Source organism: Pongo abelii, chromosome 14 (assembly GCF_028885655.2).
Source record: "Pongo abelii isolate AG06213 chromosome 14, NHGRI_mPonAbe1-v2.0_pri, whole genome shotgun sequence".
NCBI classification, from domain to species: domain Eukaryota; kingdom Metazoa; phylum Chordata; class Mammalia; order Primates; family Hominidae; genus Pongo; species Pongo abelii.
Genome location: NC_071999.2, coordinates 74,104,134 through 74,129,522, shown reverse-complemented (window position 1 = coordinate 74,129,522; position 25,389 = coordinate 74,104,134).

Sequence of the window (25,389 nt, the reverse complement as noted above, 5' to 3'; positions counted from 1 at the left end):
TCAGAGAATGTGCTTCTCTCCTCTCGTCCTTGCACCTTCCATTTGAGTGCTTTGTCATTGAAGCTCATGTTCCTACAAAACCCAAGTATAGCAGACCTCCCCACAACCTTTCAAATTTTTCACAGAAATAGATTTTCCTTTGATGATTATTGTCAATGACTATAAATAATAAACAAAAATAATTAATAATACCAAATGTAAGTACTCTTTACAATATTTATGATTATAGGCATTGTATTAAACAATTTAATTAATTGCCACATTTAACACTACAACAACCTCATGAGGTGGCTACTATAAGTAGAGGTGTTTCTAATTTACAGGTTATGTAAATTAGAACTAAAGAGGATGAAGTTATCCACTTTAGCTATTATTTTACCCTGATTTTTTTGTTTTTATTATAGGGTTTAAAATTTTTAACAAGTTATTCATCAATATGCTCTGCTTCCTCATTCTACATCTGAAAATATGGCTTGTCTTTTTTGTGAGGAGCTTGAAATAACATATTATTGGCGGTAATTTCTGCTCTAGTATTATGGATTCAGCCTTGCAAGAGGTAAACAAAAGGAAGGTTTCTTCACTCAAGGAGCTAATATTCTAATGTGAGTAGTAACTGTGGTGTGAAAAAATAACATCAATGTTGATGCACGTTAGTAAACCATTCAATACATTTTACCCTCATTGTATTCATTTATGGGATCTGGTGGAAAGTGGATGCTAGGTTCCATTCTTTATGTTATTTAACCTTTCTCATGATCCTATAATTTTGGTGTCTGAATAGCCTGGATGTTAGAATAAACAAACAATTTTCCATCTGAGAAATTATAGCCAAAGTCCTCAACTTTAATTTTATGCTCTTCATCCATAAAAATGGAAATATGTCTTTCTTTCATCTATTCAGATGTATTTGACTGGTAGGGTAAATCTGTTCAGTTTGTCTCATCTATCATTTAAAGCTATGTTTATGATTATATTGAAGATATTATAAAACAGTAGGCTTCAAAGTTGTTTATACTGTCTTTCAAATTTCATAAAAAACTTTAGTAATTAAGACAATGGTGAATTAATAATATATAATAACACTCAGCAAACATATAGATCAATTCATCAGAAACATATGGTACAGGAATATACTCTTACTTGCATGGTCAACGGAATTTTGACAAAAGGACCAAGGTAATTTAATGGGGGTGGATGACAACGTGTTCAACCAAAAGTGCTGTATATAAGATATTCATATTTTAAAATAATGAACTTCAAATCTTACCTCATACCATTTACAAACTTAAGTGTAGATCCTATACCAAAATGGAAGAGCTAAAAATACAAACCTTTCAGTAACTCATTGAAAAGGAAAATCTTTGTGGTTTTACTAATGACACCCTGGGTTCTTGTAATTTCCCAGGATAGAAATCAAGAGACAACATTATTCAGCTTATGCACCAGGGAACCAGCAACGAGCAAGGAAGAGGAAGTAGCTGCTCCCCAAGAGTAGAGTGGGTTAATTTTGTAGGGTCTTACTGTAGGGAAGGGTTACATCAGAGCATGTATAGGAAGGGTTTTTCTAGTGCTTGCATGATGGGTCACGATGTGTCTTTATACATCAATATGTAGCATTCTATTTTAAATATCCACCTCTGGGCATGATTTTTAGCATTAAAATGAGGAAGGGGTAACTATAGGTTAGAGTTTAAGTCTATGTAAGGTTTCCAGGGAAGTCCCTAGCCCCGTGAAATAGGAGCTTGTGGTTAATAGCTTTTTGGGTCTTTTGCTAGTGATTGGCTGAGAGTTGTATAAGATCAAGCTTGAGTAAAGAGCTTTTGTCCTTTTCCTCTAGACCATCTTAAAATAGGGAGTCAACTAGCTTGCTGTCTCATTCTCCCTTGAGAGACTGTATACTCCTTATTTTTAAGGGGTCCTGGGTAAAGATTTCTTCTTTTGAAGCTACTTCTTATTAAGCATGGGAGTAGTTCCCTCATCTGTTTGCAGGAGTAGACGTCTCTCCCAGCTTGGTGGAGGGGCCAATATTGCTCTGGGCTGGTGGTCTCTGGAACAGGCTCGAAAACTTATGTGACCATTAACTTGACATGATATTGGTCTAGTCTAGAAGACACATATTTTACCAGTAGATTAAACAAACACAGCCAAAAATTTAAGAGGAGGATAGCTGATGAGAGCCCTATGAAAGAAGAAACCAAGTTATATAGGGTAAGGTTGATTTTATAGCATTCCGTATAGAGTCAGCTGTTAAATCCTTTTTAACAAAAGAGTGTAGACACGTTTCCTGATTATAGACTGCTTGGATATTAACTTCTACTTGCCCTGTGGTATTCGTCTAAGTACAGCAGGAAGTGTTGGTGACTGTGCATATGCCTCCTTGTTCTGCCAGTACACAGTCTAGAACCAAGGAGTTATCCAACAACACATAAGCAAGAGAATTAAGAGAGGTCTTTAGATCTCCTAGAGCTTGTACAGTCTGGTTCACTATATGACGAATCTGTTGTGTCAGATTGTGTAAGGTGACCTTAGGGTAGGTAAAACTTCTCCAAGGGCCTGCTAGGCAAATAGGCCTCTTCCTGCTATGACTATGCTAAGCCCTTGCCTTGCTAGAATAGGGCCCTCATGTTGAGCGGTAGAGTTATGGATGGTTATTCCATTTAACCCTATCATTCCCAAGGCTGACTCACCTATTAATTATACATTGTCTATGCAAGAATAGGCTTGCTCCAGCAGAACAAAAGTATGAGGAGAGTGGGCAGTGGGCCACAGGAGGCAGTTATGAGCATTGCTACAAAGAGAAACAATTCTTGGAGTAGCACAGATGTGAATGCCCTCCTGGGTGTAATTGAGAATTATGTGGGTCAGGTTATGAATTGTGCAGTTGGGGGATAGCAAGCAATGGTCCTGATAATTGTTTGCATATTGCTCCATGGTTTGCTGTCCTAGGTGGTCATGGATGAACTTTGAGGTATCCTGGAGCATGGTAGATCTGCCCCCACAGCTGAGCTTGTAATTTGCTGTGAACCCTTTGGGCAGTGTGAAGCTCTATTTCCAAAGTGGTGGGATGTTACCCTGCCAGTATTCACACACCCTTAAATAATTAGAGAAGGTTTTGCTAGCAAGCTTGGGCACACATATCTCTAGTAATTCTACAGGGCACAGTGAGCTAAGTTATATGTACAGGTATTTAAGTTAGAGGTGGGGTGCCAAGTTAAGTTGTAACAAGAAGGAAAATTGCAAGGAAGCCACCTTGCTCAGGTGAAGTTTAATTCCTCATTTCCTAAAGCAACAGAATAGATTTTACCTGGGGTAAGATTAAAGAAAGAAACTCGATGAGTAGGAGGCAGTCTGAAAGTTAAAGATTGGGTTTAGACCGCTGGCCTCCATTTAAACAATGTATGGTCAGGTTAAGGGTAGACGGGATTAAAGGGGCCATGAAAAGAACCCCTGAAGAGAGCTGATGGTGCTGGTGGCAGATCCAGCAGTTAGAAATGAATTCTCATTTACTGAGATGTTGAAGAAGTTGACCAGGATTTTGCAACTCCAGAGGCCCTATGCCTAAACTAAAATGAAGAGGGTACAGTAATATATAGGAAGAAGAGTGCACAATAGGAGCGTAATTAATATTCAAGGGAGGATACAAGTTTGCTTAATAACTATGCACCAGCAGGGTGACTTGATTTTAGCCAATAGGGAGCAGGGTAATACAATCAATAGATTAGTAAGAACATACTGATAATTTTTGTTTGTTTTTGAAACAGTGTATCACTCTGTTGCCCAGGCTGGAGTGCAGTGGTGCGATCTCGGCTCACTGCAACCTCTGCCTTCCGGATTCAAGGGATTCTTGTGCCTCAGCCTCCCAAGCAGCTGGGACTACAGGCTGGCACCACCATGCCTGGAATTTTTTTTTTTTTTTTTTTTTTTTTTTTTGGTACAGATGGAGTTTCAGCATGTTGGCCAGGCTGGTCTTGAACTCCTGACCTCAAGTGACCCATCTACCTTGGTCTCCAAAAGTGCCGGGATCACAAGTGTGAGACACATGCCCAGCCTAGAAAATAGTAATAATTTACAGCAAATGAAGAGTAAGTACACATGTATCCATCAATTATATAAGGGTGTTACTTAGCTTTATTGCTATCTCCTGGAGGCAGTCTCTTGACTATGTGCTTGAGGTCTTGCACAGGAGTAAGCTGTTTCCTCTGAGCAGGCCTATTAATTGGGAGATGCAAACGTTTTTATTCTAGAGAGGTGGACTCAACTGTGAAGTTCTTCCAACTTTACGGATTTTAAAGTGGCCAAGACAACCTGGTAAGGACCCTTCCATTACTTCAGTTAACTGATCCTCTGGACTTTCTTTTTACCATGTCTTGAGTAGGACCTGTGAACCTGGGCTAACAGGGAAATGATCTGAAACTCCCTTACCTGGCTGAGGCAATATTTTATTATCATATTGGATGACTGCCTGCTGAACTTGTCCCAAATTAATGATATATTTTACAGCTTGATTTAAATTTTCATCTAATAGAGAGCTTGTTTTGAGAATAAGCTGCCCACAGGTTATTTCAAAGGGGTGAGCTTTAAGGTTCCCTTGAGGCAGCTCTTATGCTTAGTAAAGCAATAGGGAAAAGCTTAATCCATGATTCCTGGGCTTCTTGGCCTAATTTAACCAAGATTCTTTTAAGTGTTTGATTCATTGTCAACCTTCCCAGAGGACTGAGGAAGCCAAGCCAAGTGAAATTTGTATATAAATGCCAAGAGTGATAGACAGTACATTGGTGATCTGGGTGATAAAAGATATTCCAGACTGGATGAGGAGTGTAAACTTTAAGGGGATGAACTGGTGTGAGTTTGGAGACCTCCCTGACCAAGCGGCTGGTGGCCTGCCACTGCCATGTGGCAGTGGGGCTACCTCTGGGCTACTGAATTCAATTGCTTTGAAAAGTAAGCCTCTGGCATTTGGATAGGCCCTAACTTCTAAATTAGGATCCCCAGGGCTTTCTCAGACCTCTCTTGTACAATGAAGAAGAAAAGCTTCCACAAATCTGTGAGTCCCAAGACAGGGGCCTGCCATAACACAGATTTTAGGTTTTCATATGCTTGCTGTCAGACCTTGTCCCAGCAGAATCTTTCTCTTTCTCCATCCTTGAATGACTTATAAAGGGGGTTGACTATGAAGACAAAGTTTATAATCTAAATGTGGCAGAACCTGTCCATTCCCAGAAATCCCCTTAGCTCTCTTCTAGTACCATGTGGTAGTGAAGCAATGGCCTGCTTTAGGTCTGGGACAAGCATCCTGGCTCCCTGGGTAAGAATGAATCCTAAGTATTAAACCTGTGTCTGGGAAATCTGGGCCTTTGAGGAAATGACATTATGGCCCCATTCAGCCAAGAAATTTAAAGTTTTAGTAGTATTTTCTTGAGAATTATGTAAGTCCCCATTAGCAATAAGCAAACTGTCCATGTATTGCAGTAAATTTCCACTTGTAAGTTTAAGTTCTCTGAGGTCTTTTGCCAAGTCTCACGCAAAGAGTGGAGGCTATCCAGAAACCCATAGAGTAGCACTATCTGGGTATACTGTGAAGATTCCTGGATCTCTGGATCCTTCCATTAAAGGACAAAAATGTAGGTGGAGTTAGGAAGCAGTGGTATACAAAAGAAAGCATCTTTTAGTTCCAGCACAGTGTAGAACTGAGTGTACCCAGGGATTTGGGAGAGGATAGTGTATGGATTAGGGACCATAGGATAAATGAGAACAAACTGAGCCATTCACTGCCCTAAGGTCTCGAACTAAGTGCTACTCTTCATGTGTTTTTTTCACAGGCAGGATTGGAGTTTTACAAGAAGGCTGGCAAGTCTGAGTCAGCCTGTACAATATAAATTTTTCCAGGAGGGGCCATATCTCCTGTAGGGCTTCTGGCCTCAAAGGGTATTTGTGCTTGCATGGGTAGGGAAGGCCTGGCTAATGCTTTATGTTAATAAGCTTTCCATTGATGGCTTGTCCCAGAGTACTGTTATTCCATATGAACTTTGCGACTCAAGCCACTATGTCTTCCAGGATGGGGGTAACTTCTGATCTTGGGTAGCCAAAAGGGCCAGTACATGGATCCCCTTCTCAAGGGGGACTGAGACTTGTAAGAGATTCCCCTGGAGGGAAACTGAGGCTCCAACCTTGGATAATAAATCATGACCTATTAAAGGATGAGAACACTCAGGGACATTCAGGGAGGAATGAGTAATTGCCTTAGATCCAATTTCACAAGTTAAAGGAAAGGTGAACCATCCATTCCAATCACTTCAGCTGGCATTGGAGATGTCCCATAGGTTGGATCAGGACATAGTAGGTGACCCCAGTATCCAATAAGAATTCAGATTTTTCTGCCTGTAACCTCAACATTGACCCAAGGCTCCTCAGTGGTGATGGCAACGAAACTCTTCAGGATTGCAGCCAAGTAAGCAGTTTGGCCCCCTCAGGAGGAGAGGGTAGCCTTCTCATCCAAGAATCTAGCAATAAGAAGAGTGGGTTGAGGAGTTTCATTCTTTCTCAGCTTCCCAGGATGGGATGGGGAGTCCATTTTCCAGTGCTCCTTCTTCTTACAGTAAGCACATTGGTTGCACCCAGTCCTATTGCAGCTGGTGGAGGTCTGGTTGTCCCTGTTTGGGTGTATTTCTGTTGCCTAGGGTCACCTCAAGGCAGACTTGTAATTATGGCGGCCAGAATTTGTGCCTTTTTAATTCTTTCATCTTTCTTTTATTTGTTGTCCCACTCATGATTGTTAAAAACCTCAAAGGCCTCTGCTACCAATGTTGCCTTTGTGCTCTGGGGGTTAGTTTTAAGTTTCTGAAGGTTTCTCCAAATATCTGGCCCAGCTTGGGTTACATCTGGGCCAGAAGTGTTTGACCCTCATCAGGCTTTACGTATATATAAATATGCTTTCTGAAAGGTCAAAGAGCCTATTAAAATACATAGGCAGACTTTCGTTCCTTTTCTGAGTAATTTTGTTCACTTTGCCATAATTTACTCACTTTTTCTGGTACCTTCTCATTCCCTCTGATATGCAATTGAGAAAATGACCTATTCTTGACTGGTTTCTTCTATCCTCATAAACCCATTGGGGGTTTTGTTCTGGGACCACTTCATCAGATGCCTGGTAAATGACATGGCCAGGATCAGATCTAGTAATCTCATCTGCATATTCTCTGGCCTTTCTCAAGATCTGAGCCTTCTCATTAGGAATACAAAAATGGTTCAGAACTACTGCAACATTGTGGCAAGTCAAGGAAAAGGTTACACCCAACTTAAATAAATTCAACTCTAAACATATCTGGATTTTCCAACAACCAGCTACACTACTCCTTGCATTGACTTATCATTGAAAGAGGGTACTCCCAAGCCATCTCCCCAATTCCATCCATTAGTTCTCAGAGGGCAAAGCAGCCCTGGGCTGGTGGGGAAGTAAAGGAGAGTGCCAGCTTGGAACCCAACTGCAACCCCATTGGAGATAGCACCAGGGGTTGTTTGAGAGTGAAAAGGGAACACTTCCCTGACCCAGCTTGATGTGGAAGAGGCTCAGGGCTGGAGGAATGAGAGCCCACCATGGCAAAGGAAGTGCTGTTCCTGCCTGTCCCTGGAGAGGCATCACAAAGGTAGGATCTAAAGGGTCAATGTCCAAGGCAGACATTGACTCCTCTTTCAATTGTTGTTTAAGAGATGCCACACAGGCTCTGTAAATGTCTCAGAGCTGGGATCCTGGTATAATTTCATAAAGGCCAGCACATATAGCATTTCAATCCATTTATTAGGATTTCTGCAATACAAATCTTATTGTAAAATAGTATAATAACACAAAGATCCATTATTAGGCCAATTTCTCTTGCTTCCCCAGGGGATGCTGAGGCCAAGCAACATGACAGAGAACCATCAGCTTCTTTTTTAGATTATCCAAATTAAATTGATCCCAATTACTGAGGATGCATTATATGGGGGGATCTTTTGGAACATTTGTAGTGTTTTCCATAATATAGCTCACATCCTATAATCAAGGGGCCTGGCAAAGGGTGGGGCCCCCAGTTCTTACAATTATTACAGTTGTAATACTCCTCCTGGTCTCATTCAGCCCAGGACCTCAATTTCTTAATGAGGGCCAAGCAAGACAGGGAGGATGAGGGAAGGGGATCTAAGTGAGGGGGCTTGAGAGCCTCTAGCTCTTGAATTTTGGACGACAACCCTCAAAATCTAATAGACTAAATATTTTGTACCAGCTCCAAGTAGAACTTACCCTTACTCCACATTCATTGACAGACTCTATAACAAGGGATGAGGTGATGGACCAGAAAAACAAAAAGAGGAAAGCAGTGATTTGTCCTAGTGAGTAATGCCTTCTCCTGGGAATTATGAAAAGTCATGTCACACATGCAACAAGGAACAGTGAGGAAACACATTTTTGCTTAGACAAATGACAAAAGAAATTGCAAACTTATAGAACCCACAAAGAAGACAAAAGTTGACATAAGTACTAAGAGGTTTCGAAGTTGGAGAAAAAAGGTCAACTTCAGGTTGCCAGCTGCTTTTTAGCTAGTACAGGAACAGGGGACAATTCCCCAGTTCAATAACAGATAAATGAGCCAGAGTCACTCTGGCCACCTAAACAGAAGATAGGTAAACAGGAGTCACTCCTTTTGCCCAAACAGAAACTGAAACCAAGGCTCCATGAGTCAATTAACTAAACACCAGGACTCCTGAGGAGTCAAAACAGATGACAAGGAGAAGATGAAGGGAAAATATGGAAAGGAGAAACAAGAGGGAAGATAGAGGGAAGAAGAAAGGGAACAGGGACCCACCTAGAGTCCAGACCTGACTCACCAAGGCACCAATGCAAAAACAATAGTCCAGAATGGCCACTTTTGTTCATGTCCTGTCAGCTGCCTCCATCCTCTGGCCAGTCACACTGACTACCCTAAAAGGTCCTAAAAGAAGTGTCCCATCTGGGGTGCCAGGAAACATTACCACAGCCCTAGACTCTTATAGTCTCTCCAAATAGAAAACAGGAAAGCTCACCAAACATAGCAGCAAAGGAAAGTTTATTTAGCTTGTGTACAAGGGAGCCAGCACTGATAAAGGAAAAGAAATGGGCTGCTCCTCGAGGGTAGTGTGTGGGTTAGTTGTATAGGGTCTTTCTATAGGGAAGGGTTACATCAGGGCATATATAGGAGGGGTTTTTCTAGTTGTTGTGCCATGGCTCAACATGTTTCATATATCATATGTAGCATTAGCTTTTTATGAATAAATATCCAACCCAGGGCATAATTTTTAGCATTAAAATTAAGAAGGGTTACCTATAGTTTAGAGAAATCTGTGTTTACAGGGCTCTTGGGAAGTTTCTAACCCCTGAAATAGGAGTTTGAAGTTAATATCCTCTTGGGTCTTCTGTTACTGATTGGCTGAAAGTTATACAAGCTCAAGCTTGAGTGAAGGGCTTTAATCCTTTTCCTCCAAATCATCTTAAAATAGGGGATCAACCAGCCTGCCTGCCTGTCTCAGTGTTATAGTAGGCAAAGATCTATCAGATATGAAGAATAACCATTTAAAAAGATTGCATTTTATTAGATATTTAAAACTATTTTTATTTGAGACATTAAGAAAATGAAAAGGGAAGTCACGAATCGAGAGTAATATTTTAAATTATATACTAACAAAGTACTTGTATTCAGAATATACAATAAATAAAATCTGGACCAATATTTAAGTAAATACTTTTCAAATATACATATACATAAAGTGGATATAATTAAGTGGAAAAAGTTTTACATGGTTAGTAATTAAGGCAATACATATTAAAACCACATTGAGATACCACTGTACACCAACTTTAATGGCTAAAAATAAAGTGAGTGATAACAGTGCTAGCAAGATGTAAAATGACTGGAATGTGATATATTAGTGTTAGGAATGGAGATTAGTACAGCAACTTTCAAGAAAAGATTGTCAGTATAAGCATGTGCTGCCTTGTATAGACCTATAATTTAGAAATTTTCTTGCTTATATTTTAGTACTATTTTCATGACATTCACCAAAATTAGGACAGTAGTTATTTATTACTTGAATGATTGTGATGAGATTGACAAATTAAAAAAGGTTACAACTCTTTTTTTTTGACTTGTTATGTATATGGGTATAGTGAGTGTGTGTATGTATGTTTGTTGTCAATGTATACAAGATCTAAATAATTCAAATGGCTTCTAAACTCTCCTCCCCATCATAGGCATTTGCCCTATTACTTGAAATTATACCTTGCCATATGACTTCCTTGGGTAAAAATGTGCTGTTTGTACCTTGTCTACAGAATTAAAACATTCCATTTTTGTGACATATAGCCAGGGTGATTATAGAACACAGTCCCCCTGGGGCAGTCTCAGTTCATGCCATTGCCTTCTAATTATTAATAACACTGTCTTTCACTCCCACTGGTTTGGTTAATAATGTGAGTCAGCTACACAGGGGTCACAGACCATGCATATTCATCTGTATCGTGACTACTCATTTCACTCTACCTCACTTCAGATACATAGGGACCTTTCCTAAAGAATACTTTTTCTTCCTCATATGTCACTGTTCTTTTTGCCTCTGACCATAATTGCATTTCTCCTTTCTCTCAGACTGAGATGGTGATCCTTCATAGATAAGCATAAATATTTCTTTGTCAAAACTTTTATCCCTGCTCATCTGAAGACACTGCCCTTGATGTTAAAACTATTTTTCCTTTGTCCTTTTTTCAGTACTCATTACAGTGGATTGTTCTTCTTCATCATGTACTTTTCTTACCTGTGAGACTGAATACATGTCAAGGGCAAAGAGCATGACTTACTCGTCTTTGACTTTTTCTTAATGCCTATCACATTGCTGACACATAATAGTGTTCCATAAATATCTAATGAATAATTAAATACAATGACTTATTTGACTGCGTTGGTATTGTTTAACTATGTAACCATTTTGTAAAGCCTGTAAGGGAAAAGGAATGAGAAGAGAGACATTCAATGATTTTACTAGACTTTTAAAGGGACTATGATACCATATATTAAATTATCTTGCTCTAAAACAGTTCATATAGTTTTCAGAATTCTGAGTTAAATTTAGCATTATGCATTAGAGGAATCAAGTCACGGATGACTTTTGAAAATTTTCTCCTTCGGTTATGAAGGAAAATTTTATTTAAGATAATTTATTTATAACATTTTAAAATTCTATTGATTTTTTTGGTTAAAAAAGTTAATCAAAATGATTTGTTAGACTAAAGTAAATTTTATACACATTACAATAATGTAAAACGTGACATATACTTAACTCTGTAAATGATGCCACCATCATTGTATCAAAATATTTAAAACTACATGTACAAAATTAAATTAGATGATAACACAGCTTAATTATTAAGGAGTAAAATTGTTTAAAATTATAAAACACCTAGTAGAGCAGAAAGTTATATATTACAGTTTTGAAAAAGAAAGTCAATTTAATCAGGTAATTATTTAATCTTTTTTTTTTTTTTTTTTTTTTTTTGAGACAGAGTCTCTCTTTGTCGCCCAGGCTGGAGGAGTGCCGTGGCGCGATCTCAGCTCACTGCAAGCTCCGCCTCCCGGGTTCACGCCATTCTCCTGCCTCTGCCTCAGCCTCCCGAGTAGCTGGGACTACAGGCGCCCACCACCACGCCCGGCTAATTTTTTTGTAGTTTTAGTAGAGACGGAGTTTCACCGTGTTAGCCAGGATGGTCTCGATCTCCTGACTTCGTGATCCACCCGCCTCAGCCTCCCAAAGTGCTGGGATTACAGGCGTGACCCACCGTGCCCGGCCGGTAATTATTTAATCTTTAAGCATATTTTAAAATAAGATTGGTGATATATCATAAAATGTCTGAAATAAATTATGCACTTTCAAGGATAAAACTTTCTTAAGAAAATAAAAACATTATCAAAAATCACGCAAGTACATTTTTAATGGCAAACATAGATTTTGAGTTGTGAAACTACTACATTCTTAAATGTAGTCTTATCTTGGAACATAAAACATAGAAGCAAACACTAAAATTTATTTAATAACTTTCTCACATTTATAAATTTGAATAAATTGTTCAGAAACAAAGTTCCTTGATGTAAGCATCATACGCAGAGGAGGGGTTTATGGTTTTTGTATTTTTGTAGTTTGTAAACTAATGTTTTCCCTAATCTAAGTTCTTTTCTAATTCTGTGAATAAAACAATACCTGCAAATGACATTTGCTTTGCTGACCCATTAACTATAATTTTCTCAGTGTTAGTGTGTAGCTCACACCAATCCATATGTTTATATCAAAACTTTTTAATATTTCTCTTCCAAACTATGTTTTTAAGTGTCATGTCTTGGGAACCTTGGCATTTGTTACCTCTAACAATCAAGAAATATAAATTTCAACTTTGCACTTTTTGCTACTCACCAATATTTGTTTATTATAATAGAAAAAAAGTGCATTGGACATGGTTATTAAAACATTATTACATGAGAATAATTGAAAAATACACACAATTTCCTTGTACATAGATACATTTATTCATTTAATCTCAACGATATTTCAATAGTGAAATAAGCCAGACACAGAAAGAGAAATACTGTATAATCTTGCTTATATGTGAAATCTGAAATAGATACATAGAGACAGGGAGCAGAATGCTGCTTGACAAGAGGCTGGAAGGAGGGGAAAAGGGGGATATGATTGTCAAAAGTTACATAGTTTCAGTTATGGAAGATAAGTTCTGGATACCTACTATTGCATAATGCCCAGAGCTAACAATACTGTATTGTATAGTAAGTCCTCACTTAATGCTGTCAGTGGATTGTTAAAAACTGCAACTTTAAGCAAAATGACAGAAGAAAACCAATTTTACCATAGGCTAATTGATATAAACAAGAGTTAAGTGGCTAGCACATATTTGTGGTCACAAAAACATCACCAATCTTCTAAATAAAGACTCAAAACACTTTAATATTAAACATTGAAATAAATGTGAGCTATACATTTATTTAAGGAAAAGTAATAAAAACAAGGAAGATAATTATGTACAAAATTTTTGGTGAATCAGTGAGCAATGGCAGTTGCAGTGGTGGTGGATTAAATAAAGGGATAAATGTTGGCAAAACAAAAATTGTAAGGAGCGCCTCTTATTACCACAAAGTTAAACAATCAGAAATACAGCAGACTCACTGAGCACTTTTATACTGCATTGTTTATTGTCATGCATTTGTATGCATTCATTCATTGATTTTCCAACCTGCTTCTTCCAGTTAAGGGTACTGGGTGGCCTTAGCCCATTCCAGTAGCTCTGGGTTCCTCGTGGAACCAGCCCTGGACACGATGCCACCTCATTCCAGGGTGCACTCATACACACACACACACTCACTCATGCAGGTACAATGTAGACATGATAATTCACCTCATGTGTACATCTTTGGGATGTGGGAGGAAACCGGAGCATCTGGAGAAAACCTACGCAGAAACGGGGAGAAAGTGCAAACTCTACATCAGACTCCAAGTTCAGCTTTTGGACTCTTGGACTTGTACCAGTGGTTTGCCAGGGACTCTTGGGCCTTCAGCTACAGACTGAAAGCTGCACTGTCGGCTTCCCTACTTGTGAGGTTCTGGGACTTGGACTGGCTTCCTTGTTCCTCAGCTTGCAGATGGTCTATTGTGGGACTTCACCTTGTGATCGTGTAAGTCAATTATCCTTAATAAACTCCCCTTCATATACACATATATCCTATTACTTCTGTCCCCTTACAGAACCCTGACAAATACAGCGTTCTTAACACACACACACAAACACAGACACACACACACACACACACACACACAATAATAATGATATTAATAATGAAGAGGCTGAGAGGAAACTTTTGGAGGTGATATGTTTATGGCCTTGGTGATGGTAGTGGTTTCACAGGTGTATACTTATCCTCAAATTCATTGGAATTATATACCTTAAATATGTACCATTAATTTAGAATGAATTCATGTCATTTAGCTAATACTCATTTGTAGCATATGCCTAGTTCTGTATTAAATACTGCGCATGTCTTTATGGAAAAAATAAATCTCTGTCTTCATTGGAGTTTACACCCTAATGGAGAGAAATACTGTCAAGTATTTGATATGTATTCATATAGTTTTTCCTCCATACATTTTTTTCCATTTTTAATTGGAATCATATCATATAGAAAATATTGGGACTATTTTTTAATATTGTATTATGACATCAAATATCTTAATATGTGATTATTATATTACATGCTGAAATATTCTATTTTTTATATTGATACATTATGATTTTATTAACAAACTAGTCAATAATTACTATTATAAAAATAAAGCTGAATATTTCCTTAAGAGAAATTATCTTCTTACTGCAAAAGCCTGTTTCCTGATTGAGAAAATCTTCTGGGCCTTTTTAAACAAGCTCAGTAATCCTTACCTATTTTCTTACTTAGCTCTCATCTTTCTTTATTCTTGTTAGCTATTTCAAATCTTTTCTGAAATCTTTAAACTTCCCAGTTGACTTATGTCTTACTTTACCCACAAAACAGAATCAATCAGGTAAGAACTCAGTTCTCTCACCAACCAAACAGTAACTTATCTCTACAGGCACCTATATTTTTAGATTTCCCTCCTTTTACAATTGAAAAGTTTATTTGGCTCTTTTTTTTTTTCCTTTTAAGACAGGGTCTGGTACTGCCCCCAACTCTTGGACTCAAGGGATCCTCCTGCCTAAGTCTCCCACTAGCTAGAACTATAGGCACATGCCACCACACCAGGCTAATGATTTGGCCCATTTCTAGAGCTAATAGTTCCAATATCCAAGATTCTATTACATTAGGTCTTTCAATGAACAAAAGCCTATTTGTTATTCACGATTTTTCCTTTTTAAAACCTCTCACTTTAAGAATTATCTGAATTAAAACCTATAGATTTTTATACTGAATTAAAAACCTGTAGGTTTTTTACAACTACGTGTGATAAATTTTGCTTTAATTTATTTTCAATGTGTGAAGATCAGATAAACATTTTTTGCTTGCTTATTTGTTTGTTCATTTTGTTTTGTTTTTATGTATGAATCACCCAATTGCCAACATGATTTGTTAAAAAGATTCTACTTTCTAGGTTGCACTGCACTATCATCAGAGATCAATTGGCCATGGTGTAAGTGAATTTCTGGACTCCATTTTTTTCATCGATATAAGGGTTTATCCTTCCCTTCATGACACATTGCCTTCAACTTTTTAGTTTCATAGTAAGTGTTAAAATCAGGGACTAAGATTTCTTCAACTGTATTATTTCTAAATTATTTTGTGTATTCTAGTACCTTTGCCTTTGAATACAAATTTAGAATCATCTTATCTATACTTACACAAAAAGCTGCTGGTATTTATTATTATTGGTATTAAATTTATAAATTAATTTGGAGAATCAGTACAATAGTAAGTTTTCCAATCCGTGAATATAGTACATATCTCTATTTATTTAGGTCTTCTACTGTTTCTTTCATCACTATGTTGTAGTTTTCAGTATAAAGATCCTATTAAAAGATATATATATAATCTCAATATTTCATGCTTCAAATCTATTTTAAGTGCTATTTTTAAAATTTTACATTTCCAATTGTACATTTATTTAGTATGGAAATAAAGATAGTTTTCTGTGTTTAACTTGTATGTCATGACATTGTTAAACTTATATATAATTTATCTGATTTTTTTTTGTGAATGTGTAGAATTTTGGTATTATCTATATCAACAGCCATGTTGATATACATATGTTCAGCATGATATCCTATAGTCATGTTTAGTAGGCATCTTCACCTTGTTGCTGATCTTCACAGGAAATCGTTATCCTTATCAATAATTTTAGTTTCCTAGAATTTTTTATTGAAATGGATAGTGCATTTTGTTAAGTAATTTTATGCAAACATTGATAAGATTATGTGGCTGGTTTCTAGACTAGATTAAATTAATAGATTGTGAATATTGTTCCAGGCTTGAACTCTTCTAATAAACGTATCTGATTTGGTGCCTTATCCTGGCATCCTCCACTAAGCATAATGCTTTCACTATATGTAAGATGTAGTATAAATGAATACTTCATTATTTCTATTACTAAATAATATTTTTGTATAGCTATATCACAATTTGTTTACTCATTCATGAATATTTTAACCTTTTAACTATAATAAATAGTTGTCAATATGCATGCACCAGTTCTAATTTTTTCCCCTGCTTTCAATTATTTTGAATATATATCTAGTAGTACGAATGCTGGCCCATATAATAATTTTATGTTTACTTTATTGAGGAGTTGCCAAGCTGCTTCCAGAATAAATGCATCATTTCACATTTCCACCTGTAATGTATAATGGTTCAATTTCTCTATATATCCTCATAAATATTTTCTTTTTTTTTATTCTTTTTTGCCAGGCACAGTAGCTCATGCCTGTAATCCCAGCAATTTGGGAGGCCAAGGTTGAGAGGATCACATGAGCCTAGGAGTCTGAGACCAGACTGGGCAACACAGGGAGACTCCATCTCTAAAAAATTTAAAAAATTAGCTGGGCATGGTGGTACACGCCTGTGTTCCTAGCTACATAGGAGGCTGAGATAGGAGGATCACTTGGGCTCTGGAGGTTGAAGCATCAGTGAGCCATGATATGCCATTGCACTCTAGCTTGGGCAACAGTGAGACTCTGTCTCAAAATTTTTTTTTTTCTTTTTAACAATGATAGCCTTCCAAGTGGGCATTAAGTGATGTCTTAATGTGGTTTTGATTTAGATTTCACTAATGGCTATTAACACTGATATCTTTTCATATTTTTATTGATTATTTGCAGAAGAAACAACTATTTAAGCACTTCGCCTTTTTCAAAAAAAATTGGATAGTTTTTTTGTTGTTTAGCTGTAAGAATTCTTAATTCTGTATAATGGACTATAATTCTGTATAATGGACTCTTATTATATTATGACTTGCAAATATTTCCTTTTAATATTTGAATTGCCTTTTCAGTCTCTTGGTAGTATTCCTTGACACACAAAAGTTTATAATTTCAATGAAATTCAACTTATATATATATGTATATTTACTTATAAATATATGTATATTTCTTTGCCTCACATTATTTTCTCTCGGTTTTTCAATTTGATCAATTTCTATTGATCTATATTTAATTTTAAATTTAGAGCTTCTCAGTTTTTAAAATTTTCATCTTTTTTAAATTTTTTGATGCCACTGTTTATGTCTTCTTATATTTGGTGCGTTTAAAGAACAAAATTTTTAGGTTCAAGGAAGAATTCTCATGGGTTTTCTAATTGAGTAAAACAGAAAACACAGGTTTTGCAAATTGCTGGGCCCTTTCTTCTTAAATCGAATATCTGTGAAAGTCAAGTTATAAACTATTAAAAGCTGAATTCTTAACTTCATTACACTTTTGTGTTACCTGGAAACTTTAGGTTTATACACACACACATGGTTTATATAAATATATGTAGAAATACATATATATGTTGTATATACACACACATATATATGGTGTTCAACATAATGTTTGAAATACCTATACATTGTGGAATAACTAAATCAAACTATTTAATGCATACATTACCTCACATACTTACTTTTTTATTATGCAAACACTTAAAATCTACTCTTTCAGCAATTTTCAAGTATACAATACATTGTTATTAACTCTAGTCATCATGTTGTGCAATACATTTCTTGAAATTACTCTTCCAGTCTAACTAAAATTTTTGACCCTTTGAACATCTGATTTTTCTTTATATCTTCTATTGTAAAATTTGATTCAAGATAATTTGTTTTGCTCATTTAAGCATTTTTTAAAAATTGGTTTAAAATATTAGATATTTATAGCATCTGGGTCATCTTGGTGTTTGTAGACTTTATTTTTCCTGTGTGAGTTGATATTTTCCTGGTTCTTCATATAATGAGCAAATTTGTGTACTCTCAACATTTTTTTTATTACATTATAAGACTCTGAGTCCAGTTTAAAGTCTATACTTAATGTTGGTAATTTTATTTTTGCAGAATACTGATCTGTTTACTTTTGGGTTTCAAGATCCAACCTGCCTTCTATGGCCTATGGTTCCAGTACCAGTTCAGTTTTCAAAAACATTGCACTGTTCTTTCTTTCTGTTATCTTTGTGTGTCACCCAGTAGATTGTGACCTATTAGTTAATACAGTTTTCAAAATCTTTGGTCCCTGTTAAGATCTAATATATATACATGCAGCTCAGGGTTAAACCTTGAGGTTCATAAAAATAATTTTATTGGATTGCTTTCAGGAGTTCTTCCATCTTCATCATCCCTTCCAGATTTTGCTGTCCCTGGTAGATCCCCTTTCTGGCCACCCGAGTATAAACTTGAGTTTTTGGACACTCTTCCATGTCCCTTCATGTTTGGTACAACATTCGTGTCCAAAAATTGGAGGGAAAAGTGAAAGGAAACAAAGCAATTAGTGTTACTCCCACATTCACGGAATCACATCTCTGAGAGAAAGTTTTTCCTCTCTGAGTTGATTCCTACTGGCCTCTTATACAGCTGCTACTACCTCTGTGAGATTGCTGGGGAGACGGGTAGGAAAGAATGGATAAATGGGAGTAAAGAAAAATAATTGAATTTCTGCAAACCAAATATTAAGATTTACTTTTTCGTCTGCTTAAGTCAGAATTAGAGGAAAATAACTGGTCGTTGTGCACATTTCTAGGTTGCTGACTGTCTTACCATCAGGGTGAGAGATACTGGAGGAAAAACATGGTAAACTCACTGCCAGTTTGGTAGTACATTGGATTTTCATGTTAATTGCTGAACCACCTACTGCTGTTTACTTTTCTTAGTCCTCATATTGTTGCTGCATATATTCTGTCCAGGTTCTATAGTTGTATTCAGTGGGAGAGTCAGTTGACATATACAAAATCCATATTGCCCCCAAACAGAATTCCAGGCTACAGTTTATCAGGCTGGAATATCATTTGTAATATACTCACTTAAAACCTCCAAAGCTATCAATCCTTTTGGATCCTAGGATCCTTTTGGATCACTATAAACACTTTTCAAATTGTGGTGCAGGAAACTAATCTCTGCTTTTCAAGTTTACATTTTATTTAGAACACGGCTTTAGTGTTGTTGTTGTTTTTTTTCCAAAAGCCATATATCTTAGCTCTCGTTTTAGAGTTTGTCCTGAACCAATATAATAGAAATAGCTGGAGTTGCCATACCCTACCTCAAACCCCATATTCACAGCTAACTGAGATATTCAATGTAAATAATTAAGTCTATCATGTGGAAAATAAACATCAGCATGTCCTTTTGAAGGGCTTAAAAGATCCAAATCTCCACAAGTTTCTGGGTTTTCTCATATCACAGTAGTATCTTCCATAGTTTTATCCATAGTCATCAGTCAAGGTAACTTTACAATAAAAAATAGATTTTGTAAGTCAGCAAGACATACGATTAACTAACAGTTATCCATCTTGAATTACTCTTGACTTAGGGCAATAAATTCTGTGTTCATCATTTCTGGCTTTTAAACAGTCTATCATGAACAACGACAAAAAGTATCTAACTTATTCTGACATTCTGATGATATTTCTATTAATTCATTTAAATTTTAGCATCAGCCAAAAATAGTCTGAAGCCCCACATACCACAGGTGAAAGTACAGCTTTTTAATTGTGGGTCAAAAAGAATTTGCTATATTCAGCTAGGTATTACAGGATTAATATTACCACCAAACAAACTTATAATCAACCAATACCTCAATCATTAGATACATGACTTGAACCAATCAACTTTCAACTATCAATTTAAGTAATAGGGAGGATTTTTTTTACTTATATCATTTATTATAGTGGCCAGTGGTGGTGGGTTCTGTGATGAACAAGCCTCACTAATAACAAATGCATTGAGGAATAATCCCTCTTACCAAGGAAGGATTTATAGGCATATAAAACAACATTTACTACTCAATATTTCTCTATTTAATCTGCTATTTTGTGCTGAAGGAATGTTTACAGATTTCTTATGAATGTTCTGGTTTTGTTGGTGATTTTTTATTTTTTCCTATAAAAAACTAAGACTATAAAGAATAATAATATCTATGCCCCAACCTATTATATTTTCACTGATACTACTCAATGTATTATAAATATTCTTTGTTTTCAGATTGAATAATTGCTGTGTCTAAGAGCTACACCTGATATTCTTTCTATGGCTACACTTCCTGAAGTGCAGATTCCTTAAAGTGGAATATCTCTGTATCACCTACATTTTGTCCATTTACTGTGATATAATATTAAAATATTTTGATTATTCACGAATACTCTGGAACATAAAGTTAATTATAGTTCCTTAAAAACTAGAGTATAGGTGGTCAAAAGTGATACATACACACTTTGCCACTTGATATATACAACTTGGGTAACATAGATATTCTAATATATCTGGGGACACTAAATAAACTTATCCCTTTCCACTGGAGTATCAAAGGAACTAATACTTGCAGAAAGGAAAATTCTGAAACCTCCTTTTCTCTCACCATGTGGTGAAAGATTAAGGCATTTACATTAAAAAAGTCTGTTTATATTTTTGATGGTTTTCTATTAAAACCTTTCCAAAACAGCTCTTATCTACTTTGTGTTGAGAGAAATTTTAATGTGATATATCCTTGTATTATCATCCAACTGTCCCACTGTGACTGGCTCTTAAACTGCAGAGCTGCACATCCCAAATGAAAGCAGAGATTAAGCTCTGCTATAATCTTCTGTCTTGATTGGTACCCTGACCCCTAGTGTCTTTTTTTTAGATTGAAAAATGAAAATAAACATTGTGTATATTTATGGTGTAGATAATATGATGTTTTGATATATGTATACATTGTGTAATGGCTGAATCAAACTCCTTAACATATTTATTGTCTCACATAGTTATTTTCTACAGTAAAAGTACTTAAAATCTACTCTCTTAGCAATTTTCAAATATATAATATATTGTTATTAACTGTAGTCACCATGATGTGCAATCGATATCTTGAACCTTTCCTTGACTAACTGATATTTTGTGTCATTTGACAAATGTCTACCCAGTCCCTCTACCCCCAGCATTAGGTTAACCACCATATTACTCTCTGTTTCTTTGATATTCAACTTTTTTACATTTCACATATAGCTGAGATCATACAGGACGACTTTTCTTTCTATGCCTGGCTTATTTCATTTAACATAAATATTTTCTAGGTTCATCCCTGTTGTTGCAAAGAAGACAGAATTTTCTTCTTTGTAAGGGTCAACAGTATTCCATTGTATATATAAACTACATTTTATTCATTCATACTTCTTTTCTTGGGCACTTTCTTTCCCTATCATGGCTGTTGTGAATAATGCTGCAGTGAACGGCAGACTGCAGAATAATGCTGCAGTGAAAAGGTGAGTGTAGATATTTCTTTGACATACTGATTTTATTTTCTTTGGATGTATTTCCAGTAGTGAGACTCCTGGATTATTGTGTGAACTCTTGTGTTTCTTGAAGATGCTATTATAGAACAATCAACTTATTTTTGCTGATACTCCTTTTGACCCTTCTCAGCACAAGTACTTGTCTTTTAATGAAAGGTGTATTATTAGTTTATGGAGGTTTATGGGCAGCCTTATCTTATTCAAATAATCAAGGGGTGGTTCTCCCATCCTCCTGATATGGTCCTAGTAGAAATTTGATTAAACTAAGGAAACATCTATGTCAGGGGAATTACGCACATGTTTTAATTAGCACATGTGGCCATCCTGTTAAATTTTTCTTATCCATAAAAAAGTCATTTTTATTTCATCGTCTATGTTTCCCTGAACAGAAATGTATCATATTCTAGATGTCCTAAACTGTTTATGAAAAAAAACCTGCAACTAATTGTTTCTATTTGTTAATGTATGAGAAGAAAATGCCTAGATAGATTTTTCATCAAATCTGGAGGGTATGATTTAGATGATCTAACTTTAAACACAGAATATAGATGTTATACAAAATGTACTTTGACAAGCTCAGAAGGGGGTCACTTTGGAGACAGGCAGCCACCAACAAAATAAATGAAACCCAGGTGCAATAAGAGATTCATTTGAATGCAAAGCAGGAAAGCCAAGACTTACATAAAGAATTCACTAAAACAAAATAAATAATAATTTTAAATATCAAAACATTGAACATGCTAACACTTAGAATAGCAGATATTAACTTGTGAACAAGTTGATTCTCAACAAGCAACTCTATGCCACATGTTTTAGAGTGAGTATACTCGAGCATTAATTTATATTGTATATCTATATATAATGTATGTTATAATATTTAATGTATATTGTATATCTATTGTATATTTATAATGTATATTGTATAACTATATTTTATGTAGATGTAAAATATATCATATTTTCTTATTTGAGGACATTAGAGAAAGAAAATGCAGTGCTAAAATAAGGAGTGCAAATGATAAATATCCTGTGTAATGAAGTGCCAAAATGTTGTTAATGCTTCATTATACTTTCCTGATATTAATGCAAGTTACGTAAATTTCCAGTTCTAAAGATACATCCATAATTGGTTTGTTTAAAGATGATATTTGCATAAGCACAATACAAACACAACTATTTTTGTTTTAGCAGAAATTTTACACTCATTTTATGCCCCTATTACTAACATTTCACAGGATTTGTCACAAATATATATATAGCTCCAACTTCTCAGAGAGGCTGTGCTTTTTTCCTTGCTTTAATGACTATTTCTCTTTCAAATGGATTTATTAACAGCAATAAGTATACTCTTAACAGATGGTTGTCAGAAATCTGCTTACTTCAATAAAATAATTGAGAGTTAACAAACATTTGCAGCTTGATGTGGTATAAAGCATCACTGTATTAAGTTGCCATAAGGAATCAAGCACACAGAACACTTTAAAAAGATAACTCATGTTTATGTAGTTTTGATTTTAGCAATATTAAACACATAAAGTGCATGTGCAAATGACATGCCCCAAACTATAAATAACAGTCACTAAACAACGGCTATAATCTTTGGAGCTTACATAAACTCTGCTGAAATGACTGTAAAAATAGGATCAGGTGAAGCCAAAAGAGGGAAAGATTAACTGTAGTTTTTACTCAGAAAAATAATAAGCCAAATGTCTGAATATTTATGATTTATTTTCCTGAAAACTTTTTCTCCAAACCTTCTGTATCATAAAATAAATAACTTTAAAAACATCCAAGTATTTCAACTGCAATAAAAAGTGTCACATGAAATGCAATATTAATCTTTCTATACTATATTAAAATTCTGTGTCACTAGTAGTATGTCATTGCAGCATATGAAGGTAAGGCATTATGATTAACATAAAGCAGAGCTAGACAAACTAAACATTTAATGGGGACAATGTTTAAACTTAGATATTTTTGTTTTAACTGCTGTAGAAAATTAGGACATAAACTAAGAAATATCCCATAAAGGAATGAGTATACTGTTTCTACTTGCAGAAAATGTATGATCTTTCTTTCTGAACTGACAGATAAACTATCCATTCTCCGTGATTCCATGATTTGTTCTCAATTTATTCACCTGAACACCAATTTAGTCTATTATGTATTATACATGTTAACATATACACACCTCCATATTAACTTATTGTATCTAGTTTAATAATTTAAAATTATCCTATTAGTCTGCAAGCTACATTAGATTATAGTATTCACACTTACTAATGCCTCAACAAAAAAGTTGGGGTACAAGAATAAATCAGTGGGATATATGGGGAAAATCTTTTACAATATTTTGAAATATAATTTATAAAATTTATTTTTCTATAAAAGAAATTACATAAATTATTCTGCTGAAATTACACATTAGAATTATTTGCTTTATATTTTATAAAGCTAATTATAGCCCAAATCTATAAATACGCTATTTGCTAATTAATCTGACCCTATTAAAAATGGAGTTAGTAGCCTCTCATCCTTTAATTAGGCCAAAAAATAGAACCAATTTGAAAAGCTGAAATTTCTGATGGTGATTGATTTCAATATGTTTTAAAATATCAATCAGAGGATTGAGTCTACTCTTTTAACTGATTTTGTTTAAGAATGACCAAAAATGATCTTCTTTCAAAGTATTAGCTGGTAAATACACATTTAAGTTTTTAATATTTGCTTATCTTTCTCCTGGCATTGATCATGTATCTTGCATGGAAGGTATTAAAATGTTAAAGGAGCTGGAGAGCCATGCACTCATGATTTTATCTGAGTGAATGAGTAGAGCAGTACCCTACCTCTGCTGTCAGACACAATTACAATCCTTTATGCCAGTGAAAGTGGTAGTCTGTGGGATGGCATCCACATATTGTGGGATGGAGACTCAAAATTTCTTCCTGTCTTTGGGTTAAGGAAATAATGTCATAGAGCAGGGACTCCCACCCTTTACACAGAAAGAGTTAGTTAATATTACCTCTTATTTTGTTTTTTTCTTTTACTTCATTTTTGTGAGAATCAGTATAACAAACTCATATTTAGATCTATTTCAGAGAAGATATTCTTAGTCCAATTATTCCTCAAAAACACTTTATGTTAATGTCTTATACATAATATTAAAAATATTTCCAGTTAATGATTTATGTTGAATGATTTCTCTCTTGGCAAGCTAGGCAGCACAAACACACACATCACACACATACACACACGCATACACACACACACACAAATACACAAGAAATAAAACCTTAAAAAGAAGATACATTTTGATGAAGGAAAATAAGTCAGGAAGACATATGTTTTATCACATGCCAAAGACAGATGTCATAACAGAACATGGATTTGGCCAGCAAGAGATAGAGTTTACAGAACTGAAATGAAGGTTGACCAAGGTAAATATGGCAAAGATATGCTCATCTTCGACTCCTTCCAAAAACGTCTGAGGGTTAGTAGGGGCTCAAGGAATGAACAAATGTAAGTGGAGGCAATTCCCTATTGGAAAAAGACAATATACCAAACTAAATATGTTAATTTTGTTCTCTCCTTGGTTTTCTTGGCCTGACCTTCTCTAGGGCCACGTTTGTGCAATTTCTTACAAGTTGTGCCTACTAGCTATAATTGAGTTAATGTATATCACTTTAGCAATAGCAATTAGATACTTTTTTATTTTTAATCTTTTTTTAAATTAGTATTTTATTAAATGTATGTCATTTGTATTTATGAAATATATGTCTTATTAACGTGGAAAATAAATCACACATGTTTCAAATGATGAACAATCTAGTCTGCTTTTAGTGAATAGGCAGAGAAA